Source organism: Panthera onca, chromosome D1, assembly GCF_046562875.1.
Source record: "Panthera onca isolate mPanOnc1 chromosome D1, mPanOnc1 haplotype 2, whole genome shotgun sequence".
NCBI lineage: Eukaryota > Metazoa > Chordata > Mammalia > Carnivora > Felidae > Panthera > Panthera onca.
This window is the reverse complement of record NC_138348.1, coordinates 11,628,695-11,642,316: the sequence shown is the minus strand read 5'-3', so window position 1 is coordinate 11,642,316 and position 13,622 is coordinate 11,628,695. Positions and strand designations below refer to the sequence as shown.

At 45.4% G+C, this 13,622-nt stretch overlaps 1 long non-coding RNA gene across 1 annotated transcript in view; it reads left to right on the top strand.

The window, feature by feature from the left end:
- The window catches only part of LOC132661802 (uncharacterized), a 35,111-nt gene extending 25,159 nt beyond the window's left edge, over positions 1–9,952 (top strand). The window contains exon 2 of the long non-coding RNA XR_013550227.2: positions 4,808–9,952. This is a non-coding gene — a long non-coding RNA (uncharacterized LOC132661802). The remainder of the gene's footprint in view (positions 1–4,807) is intronic.
- The last annotated feature ends 3,670 nt before the right edge of the window (positions 9,953–13,622 follow it).

Below are 13,622 nucleotides of genomic sequence, written 5' to 3'. Positions count from 1 at the left end.
CCATAAAAAGCCAGATGAATAGGGGACACTTAAGTCTATGTGAATATTTATGTTTTGGGAAGGCAAGAGAAGAGAGGGGAAGACAGCTATTGATTATCAAGTATCTGTTTATTTCACTGGAATTATTAATTAGTCTTGAAAATCTAAAATTAGTCTTGAAATTCTGTCAGATGTAACAGAAAGGTAGAGGGAAAAACTGAATAGTTTCTCTCTGTGCACTGCCTCTATTATATCTGATTGGTCTCAAGACACCACTCTTCTCAAGGTGATCAACGAATGGGTTTGGGCAATCAGCTACACAAGGCTAGGAATGGCAAGGAATGATATATTCTTCACCCATTTATTGCCTTTCCCGAAGACCAAATATCAAGCTCAATAATGCAAGAAATATTTGTAGATCAACTTCACCTCATTGTGATTATTTCATTCTTCTGCATGTTTCTCAAGCCAACATTTATTAAGCCCTTTACATTTAAGGGCAAACATAAAGATGAACTAAATGGTTTCAAGGTCAATGCCTCTCCAAATTCTCTAGCTTCACACTGTCTTGACCTCTATACCTCCACCAACTTGAAATTCTATGCCACCCCAGTCACATGATTTGGCAGCCTTCTCCCAGACCTCACCATAATGGGAAACTGCTTAATTTCAAAATCTAAAATTCTAAAATTTCCCTTTACCAAAACTTCCTGTTTTTCTCCTGTGCAACTCTCAGTCAATCTATTCTTGGTGACTTGCCGCTCCTTAGACCCTCCAAAATTCATGACTCCATCACTCTGGCTCTGAGTCATTCCTACCACCACCCTTCACCACTTTCTTCTCTTTCCAGTACTAGTCCCAGATTTTGTTGCTGATGGGATCAGCTATTTACAGGTGATCTCTAACTCCACAAAGACATTTACTGCACCATGAAATCCTTCCTGAGCCTCTTACTGATTCCCTATCATATACCCCACAGCCATTCCAGGATAACCCTTCTTGATACCCTCACCTAGACAGGATTTCTCCCTAACCTAAACTCTCATGGCTTATACATGTTATTCCTTTGTGGCTTCCATCACTTTCTGACTCAGATAATAGTTATGCATCTAATTGTATAATTTCTCTGAGGATTTTCAGACTTTTAACTTCTTCATCTTTGTGTTCCAGTGCCTGTCATCAAATAGATGCTCCATGACTGTTTCCTGAATTGATATAGGACAAACTTTCTACAAAGGAACTTTTTAAAAAAGATAACAGCTTCATTGGGATATCAATTGCAAAGTTTAGAGGGGGATAGCTTTACAAAGAAGCAAACTAAAACTTGCCATGGGGATACTAGGTTTCTATTGTCTCATAATGAATTAATGCGAATTTAGCAGCTTCGACAATAGACATACTATCTCAACCTCTTTTCTTTTTCTTTTTTTAAATTTTATTTAAATTCAAGTTAGTTAACATACAATGTAGCCTTGGCTACAGAAGTAGAACCCAGTGATTCATCTCTTACTTATGACACCCATTGCTCATCCCAAAAAGTGCCCTCCTTAATGCTCTCACCCATTTAACCCATCCCCCCATCCACCTCCCCTCCAGCAACACACAATTTGTTCTCTGTATTTAAGTCTCTCATGGTTTGCTTCCCTTTGTTTTTATCTTCTTTTTCCTTTGCTTCATACTATCTCAACTTTAAAAAAAAATTTTTTTAATGTTTATTGACTTTTGAGAGAAAGAGAGAGAGATAGAGCAGAAACAGAGAGTGAGGGAGACACAGAATCAGAAGCAGGCTCCAGGCCCCAAGCTGTCATCACAGAGCCCAATGTGGGGCTCGAACCCACAGACAGTGAGATCATGACCTGAGCCAAAGTCAGACGCTTAACCCACTGAGCCACCCAGGTGACCCTATCTCAACTTCTTAGGTCAGAAGTTTGAACATAGTTCAGCTGGGTTCTCTGCTTACTATCTTCCTCCTGAACAGGGTAAGGGAAGGTATTGGGTTATTTAGCTCCACCTATCTCTTTCTGCATCTTATGAAGTAGGGAGGATATTTAGTGTCCCTTTTGCAGATGAAAAGTGATAGTGTTATGCCCAGAATTTGTGATCCCCAAAGACCACCAGGGAGCTGAGTCCGATGCAAAAGCAAAAGAGCCTTTATTCGAGCTAGCTCGAGCTCGAGCTCAATCCCCTACCTGCACCGATGGAGCGATGCAGCGGTGAGATACCAGGGAGAGAGAGCGAGTTTCAAAAGGACAAAGGTTTTATTGGGGCCTAGGGGCAGTTGGTGAGGTAATGGCTGTGGCCTCACCTGATTGGCTGGGGAAGGGTCGGAGTCCTGTTACGCAGGTCGCTGGGCGTGTTTTGACCAGGAAGTTTGAACGGGTGAGCGGGAGGTTACTCAAGGGGTGGAGGCGTGGTCTAGGTGAAGGACACAGAACAAGATGGAGTCGGCCAGCGTAGGCCCAGCGTTAGGCCCGCCCTTTCAATAGGTGGAAGTCACTTGGAAAGAATTTATAGCTTAGTTCAAGGAAGAATTTTCTTACAGTCAGAATTTTCTTATCTTTACTGAAACATTAAAGAGACTGAAAGATTGCTGAGTGCTTGGGATGAAGAGAAGTATCGAAGAGAAATATTCTTATCTCCTGGGCACAACACAGAGGTGGATGTATTCAGCCTCTCTTGGGCATGCATGCCAAGATATTTGAAGGGGTAATCCCAGCTAGAGTGGTAACTACTGGGGGGAAAAAGAGTATCCTATCTGGCCCACTATGGCAGAGGTGCTAACATCCTGTCCCCTTGGGTGATGCTAATAAACACACTAAGTCACCTCAGCAAGTGGAGCTGAGGCTCTGCTTCCTCATTTATTAGCCAAGCTGTCATGAAGACCAAATGTTTGTGGATATTAACTGTGAAGAGTTACACACACTAAAGTTAGTATCATCACTATCACTAGTCAGACCTGCCTACTGCCCTATGTTAACTTCTCAATCACTACAGACTCTTGCAATGGATCTCCCTCTACTGGTTAACGAAGGTCTAAGAAGACTTCACATTGTTAGACTGTGTTTGGTGTCGCGTTGTAATAGACATATCATACATATGTAAGAAATATACTTCATATAATATAAAATTTATTCCAGTTTACTTGCCACTTCATAATCATTGGTTTGTTTGGTCGTCTTCATAGCCATGTAATATATTCCTGGCAATCTATATGTAACTCTAATTGGCACAAGCCATATTTTAATTGCATAAAGAGAAAAATGGCTATTTCAAGAAATCTATGGTGAATCTCTTTATTTCTACTTCTGACCCAAGGAGCTGCCCCCCCTCCTCCTCCATTCTTTAATTGGCTCAGTTCTGTCCCAAGAGCATGGAGCTGTCCAGTATGTCTTGTTGGTGAATGATATATCTGTACCACACCACAGCACAACAGGTGGGGGGATTGCTAGGATCCTGGCAGTAGTAATCAATCATGGTTCTACCAGAGCCTGAGGTCTGAGACTCTGCAGGGCCATGCAGGAATCTAGCATGGTTTTAAGTGTACTGTGTGCCTTAGTTTAAGTGTGCCCTCTTATGTTGAGAAGGAAAGCTGGCAAAAACAGATAAAAAAAAAAAAAAGAGTCAGCTAAATGTCCATAGCTGGATACTCCCCTTGCATACTTTTGGCTTCTGTAATCTTGCTTGTCTCTTGCAGCCCACATAGCACAACCAATAAGTGCCCCCCATTTTTTCCTTGAGCCCCTGCAATCCCACCCACCTGTGCAGCCGATAGAAAGTTTCCAAGTACCCAGAAGCTGGCCAGGCATAAAAGTACGCCACATCAGGGCTTGGGGTTCAGCCTTTGGAGGTAACTCTGCTGGGCCAGCACCGGTGAGAAATAAAGTCTTTTCTGATTCCCCAAGTGCGTGTCACTTGTCTCTTCCTGGGCACCGAGTATTTGCTGTAACAATGTTGATATAAGAAGGGCAGTTTCTTTTGTGTATGGTGACTTAGGAACAGACATGGGTTTGTATTTTACTTTTTTATTTTCTTAGGACCTTTAATTTCCATGGTTCATTTCCTTTTTCATTATTACCAAATCTCTACAGAATACCTGCCACAGACCTTCCCAAGAATGTCACCTTTGGTCCTACACACTTTCCATCTTTGTTCTCTGTTGTTTTTTTAAAAAGCTTTATTGGAGGGGCATTTTGGTGGTTTAGTAGGTTAAGCATCCAGCTTTGGCTCAGGTCATGATCTTGCAGTTCATGAATTCCAGCCCCGCATCAGGATCTGTGCTTACAGCTCAAAGCCTGGAGCCTACTTCAGATTTTGTGTCTCCCTTTCTCTCTGCCCCACCCCCACTCACTCACGTGCTCACTCTCTGTCTCTCAAAAATAAATGAACATTAAAAATTTTTTTTAAATAAAAAGGTTTATTGGAAATTCTGAAGATTTCATTAAAATGGAATCATGTCATATGTGGTCCTTTGTGACTTGCTCTTTCACTTAGCATGATGTTTTCAAGGTTCATCCATGTTGTAGCATGTATCAGTAGTCCATTCTTTTTTATTGTTGGAGAAATGAATAAAGTACTGTGGCAAAGATGGCCAAAGGGACTAAAACAAGCTCTGGTCTTTAGCTTAGAGACCCCTCTCCTGAGTCCTTCTTGCTCTGTTTGCCGAGCGCATGAAAACCCACCACAGATATGGAAGCTGACAACTATAAATTACCCTTTCCACTTGCATTTGGCCCTCAGATCTTTGGAGAAACAGTCTCCTCTGAGCCCCACCAATGTTAAATAAGTCTATCCACCAATATCTCTGAATGCTGCTTGGTTTTTCCACCAGCGTTCCAGCCTGGTTCCATAACATATTTGGTTACCTGACTGGGAAACCCAACTGGGCTGGACCATTGTTGACACCGGTTTGGAAGAATGGCGAGGCAGTGACAGAGTGAGGAATCTCAAAGGAGAAGGCATGCCCTGCCTGAATTTCAGCAGTCTCCTATTCGTCGCCTCAGGTTAGCCCTGCTTCATCGTTCATGCTGGACTCAAAGAGACCTGGTAGGTGAAGACCTGGACCTGACATCAGAACTGGTAAGACTGGGGCCCCAAAGAAGTCAGGCCTACCCAAAAGGGTGTAAGAGGGACCTGATCACTCCCCAGAGAGCTTAGTGGTCTTACAGGTAGAAAATTTTGCAGGAGGGAATGTAATAGCCTCTCGTGTGTGTGTGTATGTGAACGTGCGGCTAGGATAGTCTTGCCAGTCTAGTTTGAGTTTGTGGCTCCATGGATGGGCACCCTGAAGGTCCCCAAAAGTCTACAGAGTCTGAGTGGGCTCTCCTGTCTCACAATGAAAGGCATATGGTCCAGGGCGTCATCGGATTAGACTCCAATTGCAAGTCACAAAGCTGAGTCTGCTACGGCCAAGCTTCATCTAAAGTTTCCCTCGGGAATGTGACCAATGGAGTATCTGATTGGTCCTCTCATCTGAGGGGATACCCTCCCTTTGTCTGTCTCCATGACACCAAACACGAGAAAAGAATTAATAATGGGATCAAAACAGAGTAAGCCTACGATTTTAGAGGTCATGCTCAAATATTTAAAAAATGGATTTTCAGGTGATTACCGGATGAAAATGACACCCAGGAAGTTAAGGACCTTTTATGAACTAGAATGGCCCATATTCAATGTAGGATGGCCCCCGAAAGGGACATTAGATGCTCAAATAGTGCAGCGGGTTTGGCTGATATTCACTGGGAACCCAGGTCACCCTGGTCAATTTTGATACATTGATTCCTGGCTTGGAATTGCCCAAAATCCTCAGCCTTGGGTGCAATTCATCCATAGCAAGAAGAGTCAGGCAAAGATTTTAGCTACCTTATCTGGAGACTCACCCAGGGAGCCAAAGAAGCAACCCACCACTTCCCTAGTGTTTGCAGGAGACCCGGAGGAAGATCCCATCTTTCCGCCACCTTATGACTCACCAGGCTCCCTCCCCCCTCCCCCTGAGCTTGAAACTCCTCCTCATCTGTCTCTCCTTTGGCCCTGGACGTGCTGCCCATCTCTCTTCCACTCCCAGACCTGGAGAACCCTCCCCCATCAGGGCTAGAAGCCAGACTGCACCCCAGATCCAGACCTAATGCTCTCCAAATGCCTGTAAGGGAGATGAGAGAGCCTGAAAGGCAGAATAAGGACATAACAGTCCAGCCCAGCCATTCCATGATGTATTATCAACCTTTCTCTACAACTGACCTCCTCAATTGGAAACACAACACTCCATCATACTCTGAAAAGCCACAAGCAATGGTCGACTTGATAGAGTCCCTCTTCCAGACCCATCGACCGACTTGGGAAGATTGTCAACAGTTACTCTGTACTCTGTTTAATACAGAAGAAAGAAGAAGAATGAGAGAAACATGACAGTATCTAGATCACGCACCTCCGGGGATCAATAACCCTGCTGTCTGGGCTCTAACTGCCACACCTGAAGAATGTCCAACATGGGATTTCACCACAGAAGAGGGACAAGCCCACATCTGATGATACCAGGAAGCCCTCCTTCAGGGAACCCGAGCTGGACTCAAAAAGCCCATGAACATGACTAAAATATTATCAGTCACACAGCAGCCTGGGGAGTCTCCCAGAGACTACTATGAAAGGCTATGTGAAGCATACCATGTATACATCCCGTTTGACCCCGAGGCACCAGAAAGTCAACAAATGGTAAATACCTCCTTTGTGGCACAGGCTGCCCCAGATATCAGAAGAAAACTGCAGAAGTTGGAGGGCTTTGCTGGGATGAATGTCACTCAGCTGATAGAGGTCGCCAATAAAGTTTTCATGAACAGAGAAGTCGCAGCCAAAAGAGAAGTGGAGAGAAGCAGAGAAAAGACTAAAAAAGAAAGCCACCCTTCTCACAACAGCACTAAAAGAAACAGACACTGTAAAGATGGAAAGACCCCAGCCACCAAAAGGGGGGAAGCCCAGAGCCCCCTTAGCAAAGGACCAATGTGCATACTGCAAAGAGAAGGGACACTGGAAGAATGAATGTCCGAATTGGAAGGGGCCCTCAAAACCCAGCTGATATCAGGAGGAACCTCGAGGTGAGAACCTCATTGGCCTGGCTGGGATAGAATCGGACAGAGGGGGACCAGGCTATTTCTCTCTTGGCCCCCATGAGCCCACGGTCGAAATGAAAGTAGGGGGCTGAACAATAACTTTCATGGTTGAGACTGGGGCTGAACACTCGGTTGTTACTTCCCTGGTAGCCCCTTTCAGCCAAAAGACGGCAACCACACTTGGGGCTACTGGGACATAGGCGATACAACAGCCCTTCTGTCAAGCTCGACAATGTGAACTTGGGGGTCACAAGGTCCGACATGAGTTCCTCTACTTACCTGACTGCCTGATTCCCCTCCTGGGCCAAGATCTGCTCTCCAAACTTGGGGCCCAAATAACTTTTGAACCCACTGGACACACTAGCTTCCAATTAAACCCAAGGCAAAAGGAAACCCTGGTCTTGGCAATTACCCTGCCAAGGGAAGAAGAATGGAGACTATTCTGCACCCAGGCCCAACCCTGTAGCCCCTCAGAATTCAGGCTTACATTCCCCTCTGAATGGGCTGAAGATAACTCACATGGACTAGCTTGGAGTTAGGCCCCCATCATTGTTGACCTGCTCCCTGGAACCCAACTTCAGAGACAAAGACAGTACCCCCTTCCACTCAAGGCTAGAATGGGTATACAAGAGCACCTGACCAAGCTCAGAGAAGCAGGTATTCTAATCAAGTGCCAATTGGCTTGGAATACCCCGCTCTTGCCAGTCAAGAAGCCAGGAGGAGGATACCGACCAGTACAGTATTTGAAGGTCATTAACAAAGTGACTATTTTCTTACACCCAGTGGTTCCAAACCTGTATACCCTTCTCAGACAAATTCCAGGGTCAGTCAGATGGCTTACATGCCTCAACGTAAAGGATGCTTTCTTCTGCCTCCACCTGGCTCCTCAAAGTCAACCATCTTTTGCCTTTGAATGGACTAAGCCCGTTACAGGGTGCCAGATGCAGATTACCTGGACACGACTTCCCCAAGGTTTCAAGAACTCACCCACTCTTTTTGGGGAAGCACTAGCTGCAGACCTCACCGACTTTCCGAGGGAAACCACAGGGTGTGTCCTTCTCCAATATGTAGATGACTCCTCCTTGCCAGCGACACCCAAGAAGACTGTATGAAAGGTACCAATGCCCTCCTGCAGCTTCTGTCCTACTCGGGGTACCAGTCCTCTTGGAAAAAGGCATAGATTTGTCAGCAGCAGATCCGATACTTAGGCTTCCTCCTCACAAAAGGAAAAAGAGAACTAGGACCGGAAAGGAAGAAGGTTATCACCACACTACCACATCCCCAAGTAAAATGAGGCTTACATGAATTTTTAGGGGCCACAGGGTTCTGTCACATTTGGATTTCCAGATTCTCAGCCATAGCAAGGCCCCTCTATGACCTGTTGGGAGGGCCAGACTGGGAGCCCCTCGCATGGACTGAGGAGGCAAGGGCCACTTTCACAGAAATGAAGTCGGCTCCGGGATGAGCCTCAGCCCTGGGTTTGCCTGATATAGAAAGGCCCTTTAACCTCTTAATACATGAAAAAGAAAAGAGCCCTTGGAGTGCTCACTCAGAGCATGGGGCCTTGGCAACAGCCAGTAGCCTACCTGTCAAAAAAACTTGATCCTGTGGCTGCAGGATGGTCACCATGCCTCAGAGCACTGGCAGCCACAGTCATGCTCATCAAGGAGGCAGACAAACTCACAATGGTACAAACACTTAATGTTAAGGTCCCACACGCGGTCACATCCCTCATGAGCACCCAATGATATCGTTTCCTCTCCAATTCTCAGCTGACACAGTACCAAGACCTTCTCTATGAAAACCCAAGGGTCACTCTTGAAACAGTAAGAACAGTAAACCTGGCCACCTTCCTTCCCACGGAGAAGGGAGAACCCAACCATGACTGTTCCAGAGTAGTGGATGAAGTCTATGCCAGCCGCCTGGACCTCCAAGACCAGGCTATGACAAGCGCGGAGATCATCTGTTCAGCGACAGGAGCAGCTATTTACAAGAGGGCAGCTGAAGAGCAGGATATGTGGTAACCACAACTACCAAAGTTCTGGAAGCCAAGGCCTTGCCGAAAAGATGGTTGGCACTACGAGCTGAACTGTATGCATTAACCCGAGCCCTCATCCTTAGCAAAGGTAAACAAGTTAACATCTATACTGATTCTCGGTATGCCTTCACTACTGTGCATGTACACGGGGCCATCTATAAAGCAAGAGGCCTCCTTACTGCTGCAGGGAAAACTATCCAAAACAAGGAAGAAATACTAAAGCTTCTTGAGGCCATATGGCTGCCAGACAAGGTGGCTATCCTACACTGTAAGGGACATCAGAAAGATGACCCCATAACTCAAGGAAATCATCTGGCCAAAAAAACAGCCAGAGCAGCCACCTGTGGTGACCCAGGAGAAGCTCCTGCCTACACTATGACTCTTGCGCCCCAGAAGGAAGTCTCCCCACCCCTGTACACAAACGAGGAAAGAAGTTGGGCCTCAACAGAAAGGGGCACACTAAGCAAAGAAGGATGGTGGGTCATGCCAAATGGACACATCTTTGTCCCGTCATCTATGGGAAAATACCTAGTGAAGGAATATCACCAACTCACTCACCTAGGGAAAACTGTGCTAGAGGCCCTCCGCAAAAAGAACTACTATATCAGCCAGCAGCTGGCATTATGCCAAGTTGTCGGTGAACAATGTGTAACGTGTGCCAAAAACAATGCTCAGTCTGCCCCACGGCCCCCACTTGGCACACAAAGGATAGGGACCACCCCTTTAGAAGACTTAGAGGTGGACTTTACCGACATACAACCAAATAAAGGGTTAAGGTACCTTCTTGTAGTAATCTGCACATATTTGGGATAGGTCGAAGCATTCCTGACCAGAACGGAATGAAGTAATGAGGTGGCCAAAGCTCTTCTACAGGAGATTGTGCCTCGGTTTGGTCTACCCTTAACCACACACAGTGATAACGGACATGCATTTGTGTCAGACATTACACAGACCCTGACAAAGTCCCTCAACATTCCCTGGAAACTGCACGCTGCTTACCGACCCCAGAGCTCAGGGAAAGTAGAGCGGATGAATCGCACCCTCAAGGAAACCCTGGCTAAGTTCCACCACGAGACTAATCTCTCATGGCCAGATTTACTACCGCTGGCCCTCCTGCATGCCTGATGTATGCCTGGGGCACTAGAACTCTCCCCTTTCTAGTTATTATATGGGTGATCCCTCCCCCCACCCCATGTTTAGGAAAACTCCCAGGAGATCTACACCAGATTAGAGACAAGGAAATAAGAGAACAGCTCCAGACCTTGGGGGCAGTCCTAAGCAAGTTACAGAGATACATCATAGAGAGGGCCCCAATTACTTTAGGGACACCCATTCACCCCTTTCTGCCAGGAGACTCTGTGTGGATCAAAGATTGGAAGAGGGAACCTCTTAAACCACAGTGAACTGGGCTTCATACTGTTATTCTAACAACTCTTACAGCCCTTAAAGTTTCCAGTATCACCCCATGGGTCCATCATTCCAGAGTTAAGAAGGCCAAATCAGAAGAACCTACAACCTGGCGAAGTGATCCAGATCCAGCCAACCCACTTAAACTGACCCTCAAAAGGGACACTGGCCCCTGAGACCTCCAGCCTTGCTCCAGCCACACCCCAGAAGCTGGCTGGCCTGCGCATGGCAGATGCTTAAGGAATTAATGCGTGAACCAAGCCCAGGGGTTTGGATGCAACTCTGCCAGCCCTTGCCCCTTACTGATGTCATAGCCCTGATCTTACGTCTTACTGTTGGGCTGATAGAGACTGCACCAACGAGCTGGACATGGGACAAAAGATGCATGCTGGGTCTCACATGCCTCTTCTAGATGAGAGGATTATTAAGTATTGCCTGCATATTATGATAACCTCTCTCACCCTCACAACTGCTGCTTACCTGCTTTTCTCCCAGGATTGTTATATTACAAAAAGGGGGTCAAGGGCATTCAGCACCTTCACCTCCCTCCACAAAGATTGCTACAAGGGAAAAATACCCACTGTCTGTCAGTCACCTGGTGCCCCAAGGACTAAGTATTGGACCATAGAGATAACCCAAAATGTCAGGAACCCATGTCACAACAAGGCCTCCAGAAAAGGAAGTGAGCTTGCTACACTTACCTTCCTCAATGGGGGATCTTGGACGGGGAAGGAATGCAAGATAGCACTCTTCAAAAAGTTATAAAGGATACCCAGGATAGGGTAATATAAGCCATAAAGGCAACCACTCCCCTGGCAGCCTACCAGGGTTTGAAACTTTCAGCCCTTAATCAGATGCTTACCAATTCCCCACTCCAGCATTGGGCCAAAACTACTCTACAAGTCTTCCATAAAACAGATAATCACACCCAAACCTGCTGGATGTGCTTGCCCTTCAGTTGGAGGGCTTACTTAGCCACTCCCATCCTCCCTTTGACCTGAGAAGCTCCTGAAAATCTCAAAACCAACACTTCTGTCTTAATTGGACCCTTGGCCACTGGGGTCTGTCTCACAAATGCCAACAATCTAATCTGTACAGTCCCTGAAGGTATGAACGGTACCTCTCTATGCAGAAGAAATAGAACCTTAAAGAGGAATGAAACCCTGTGTTCAACCCCTGGGGTGTTCTATCTGTGTTCTAATTCGGCCTACCGATGCTTAGAGGCCAACTGGATTCAGATATGTTATTCCATTTTCCTAACCCCAGAGATATCCGTATACACTGAAGATCAGTTCCTAACAGCCTTTAGCCCCAAATCCCAGGCTAAACAGGCAATCCTGCTGCCTGTTCTGATAGGAGCAGGAATTGCGACAGGAATAGGAACCGGATTAGGGGGCATAGGTTCATCCATAGGACTAAACAATAGACTATCTCAAGAGCTACATGAAGACATGGAACGAGTGGCAGATTCTCTGGTAACCTTACAAAGCCAAATAAACTATCTGGCGGCAGTGACCCTCCAAAATAGGCAAGCCCTCGACCTCCTCACTTCAGAAAAAGGAGGGACTTGCATCTTTCTGGGGAGAGAAATGTTGCTGTTTTGTAAACCAGTCAGGAATAGTTACAACTAAGGTTAAAGAACTCAAGGAAAGAATGCAATGTAGACAACAGGAAAGTATCAGTCAATGGAATGGATGGGATCTCATGGATTGGGCATCCTGGCTTCCTGCCCTGGTGGGGCCCCTCCTCTCCATAATTTTACTTGTATCCATCGGCCCCTGAGTGCCATGGTATGTTTTATTGAAAACACTGTTGCTCGTCAAACTACTGCATGTATCTTACCCTTCTGAGAGTACCAACCTGTAAAACTAAAAGGTGATGCCTACTGAAAGTTTTTTTTTTAAAGGAATCAAAGGGGGGAATGTTGGAGAAATGAATAAAGTACACCCAAGATGGCCAATGGGACTAAAACAAGCTCTGATCTCTAGCTTAGAGACCCCTCTTCTGGGTTCTTCTTGCTCCGTTTGCCGCGCACACGAAAACCCGCCACAGATATGGAAGCTGACAACTATAAATTCCCCTTCCCACTTGCATTCAGCGCTCAGATCTTTGGAGAAACGGTCTCCTTTGAGCCCACTGATGTTAAATAAATCTCCGATCCACTAAGATCTCTGAGTGCCGCTTGGTTTTTCCACCAGCATTCCAGCCTGGTTCCGTAACGTTATAGCTATTATTCCACCACATGGATCTACCAAACCTCTTCCCTTTGCTTTTTTTTTGGAGATTATAATTGATATGTAACATCGTATTAATTTCAGATGTATAATACCATGGTTTGATGTTCATATATCATTGTGAAATGATCACCATAATTAAGTCTAGTTCACATCCATCTTAATTTTTTTCTTGAGATGAGAATTTTTAAGATCTACTCTGTTAGCAACTTTCAAATATACAATACAGTATCATTAACTAGAGTCACCATGCTGTTCATTACACCTGCATGATTTATTTGATAAATGGAAGTTCATTTTGGTAAGCTTCACCCATTTTGCCCATATTACACCCTACTCCCTCTGGAAACCAGCAATCTGTTCTCTGTATCTATAAGTTTGGGTTTTGTTTGTTTGTTTGTTTGTTTTAGATTTGACATACAAGTGAGATCATATAATGTTTGTCTTTCTCTGACTTATTTCACTTAGCATAATGCCTTCAAGGTCCATCCATGTTGTGGCAAATGGTAAGTCCTCCTCCATTTGATTCTCTTGTTATCAGTGCTCTGAGTGGCCAGGTTTGAGACCTGTTCTCAGTATAGTTCCTTTGAGGAGTGAGTATCTTCTTTCCGGGGGAGATTTAATCTGTTTCACCATGGCTGTTCTTAATTGTCTTATCCTCTTTACTCATAATTCCAATGTCTGAAGATTTTTAGGTCTGCTTATATGGACAATTTCCCCCCTACTGGTTCTCAGTTATGGGGTCTTGACTCTGTATATAGGGTTGTGCTTTTGTTTGCTATAACTGTTTTTTGGTGTTTTTGAACATAACCTGTGGAAATTCTCACTAATTCACACTGAGGGGAGACTCCTCTGGGCTTTATG